Source organism: Triticum aestivum, chromosome 5B, assembly GCF_018294505.1.
Source record: "Triticum aestivum cultivar Chinese Spring chromosome 5B, IWGSC CS RefSeq v2.1, whole genome shotgun sequence".
Classification (NCBI taxonomy): Eukaryota; Viridiplantae; Streptophyta; class Magnoliopsida; order Poales; family Poaceae; genus Triticum; species Triticum aestivum.
In genome coordinates this window covers 411,162,461-411,164,898 of record NC_057807.1, presented here as the reverse complement: position 1 = coordinate 411,164,898, position 2,438 = coordinate 411,162,461, and the positions used below count along the sequence as shown (strand labels likewise).

The 2,438-nt window shown below is 49.7% G+C and overlaps 1 long non-coding RNA gene across 1 annotated transcript; it reads right to left on the bottom strand.

Annotated features, from left to right (window-relative positions):
- Positions 1–224: 224 nt before the first annotated feature.
- On the bottom strand, positions 225–1,478 carry LOC123112156 (uncharacterized). The gene is made up of 2 exons (XR_006455194.1): positions 1,139–1,478; positions 225–753 (listed from the first exon to the last, which is right to left on the bottom strand). It is a non-coding gene; the product is annotated as an uncharacterized lncRNA (long non-coding RNA).
- Between the last annotated feature and the right edge of the window lie 960 nt (positions 1,479–2,438).

Here is a 2,438-nt window from a genome sequence, read left to right as displayed (position 1 = left end):
TCATTTGAGTACCTAATTATGGGAGACTCTGATAGTTGCCAAGACAAATGTTTCATAACATTTGGGGATATAATAAGAAACCTAAAAACATGATACGTGGTTGTTCCTCAATATCCAACTTCTTGGTTATAAGGCAGAAAATACACCATGGAAGACAGAAATATATCCTGGTTTACGTAATATCCAGCTTCTTGGTTATAAGTAAAAAAACATCTTACTCACAATTAAATTCAACTTAGTCAAAAATCCATATCTCCTGAAACTTAAACCAGCATCTCTGTCTTCCAGGATATTAAGTAAACTTCCTGGAACTTAATATCCTGGTTACATCTTGGAAGATAGAGAAGCTACATATAAATCTGAACTTCCTGGAACTTTTTATTTTCACATGAACTTCCTGGATCGAAGGGCAGGTAACAATTAACCAGGTGATTTTCCGCAAAAAAGAAAAAAGAATTAGGCTAGCTACAGAGATCTTATTTACAAGTTCAGTTGAGCCTCAGGAAGAGATACAGAACGGCGCTAGATTGAGGATCCCCAGGATGAGGAGGACCTTGAGAGTTGGCAGCATGGATTTACTGCTCCCCATCTCGTCTGTGCCACCTATTTCTTGCTGCTCGCTGACGCCACGGGCTGCCGCTGCTCGCCGACACGGGCTGCCCCTGCCCCAGCTCCGCGTACTGCAGCTGCTGCTCGCTTCTCGCCGCCACAAGCAATCACTGCCCCAGCGGCTAGCGTTGCGTACTTCTGCTGCTGGCCGCCGCCGTTGCATACCGAATGGTGTCAGAGTTGGCGAAAAAAACAGAAAACCTCAGCGAGAAATTTTTAGGAAAGAAATTTTCAGAGAAAAAACAAGGAAAGAAAATACGATCACAACACCTCAGAGAGAAAATTTGAGAAACAAAAATTTGCAGAGAGAAAATACGAGGAAAGACTCAACACCAAGCCGCCGAGGATCCTTGCCTAGTCGCCGACCTTCATCCCCAAAGTCTCAGCCCGTGCTGGATCTGCAGTGACCGGCTCGCACCCGAATCCATCGATGTTTATGTGCGGGGTGGGGTGGATCTGCAGTGACCGGCATGCAGAGTTTCCCTTCGAATAACATGATCAATCCGGGACAGGAAAAGTATTCACTAACCCAGTGACGCTCGCACTTGTAGAAGTGTTTCCCGGGGTTCTTGGGAGTCCGGGAAACCCACCACTCGATGTCGCCGTTGTGGCACCAGGGGCAACGGATGAGAGGAAGAGGAGGCTGCTCTTGGAGGATGGGTGCGAGGGACTGTGAGGTCGAGGACGAGGCAGACATGTCGACGGGCGCCGGTGCCGGCCGGTACAGGGAGCGAGCGGATGTATTGGCAGTTTAGATCTGAGAGGATAGGAGTGGGGAACGGAAAGAGGATGAGGAAGAGGAACAGTGTCCAGGACGCGTAAATATCAGCTGATCCCCACCAACCTTGCGTTAAATGCTCCCAGGGTGGGCCGGCCCAGCGGGACAGAATACATCTGGTAGGTGGGCCACGCAAGTGGAAACCCACTGGCATATACGAGACGTTTCGGTTCAATTACCTCATGGATACAAAAGTTAATACAGGGCATTGATTAGGACAGACGCGAATCTATATGAGATCCAACGGTACATTTATGCATGTATGGAGCACCTGGGTGCTCCTCTGTAATTTCCTATACCGCTCGCGCTTGGTTAAAATTTAACGCAGGCACTCGCCGACGCGAGGGAGAGGGAGCGAGCGAGCGCAAAGCACGTATCGTGAATCACGAGGCGCATCATACCCCTCGCGTGTACGTATGCCCGATATGACGGACGAGTGCGCCTGCGTTGTACCATGCATTGCATATATCGTGCGACATCTACAAATGCTGTACATACAAGTCTACGGGCATAGAGCGCGTCACGATGGACGACTATTCTGCTTTGTACTGTTCACGCCGTGCGCATACTTGTACACGGTAGGCCGTATGGATACATGACTGCTCGTCTGCAACACGCACCCTTGATGCTACTGTACCGGCGAACCAACCTGTGGTTGAGATGGTTAGGTGGGCAGTGGTATTCCCAACCCATCAGGGTTCAAATCCTGGTGCTCGCATTATTCCTGGATTTATTTCAGGATTTCCGGCAATGCGGTTTCAGTGGGAGGAGACGTTTCCGTCGACGACGAGGCGGCTACGGTGGCTTCGTAAATCTCAAGATGATATGCCGGCTCAGTCTTTCGGAGGTGCTCATAGGGGTAGGGTGTGCGTGTGTGCGTTCATAGGGATGAGTGTATGCGCGTGTATATGAGCGCTTGTGTCTGTACTGATGCTCAAAAAAATGATGCTACTGTACCGGCTACCTGGCGGGTCGTCCGAGCATGACGAATGAAAGTGAGCTGCACATCCATCTAAGTGATGGTACGCACCGGGCTGAACGAGCTTTGGCT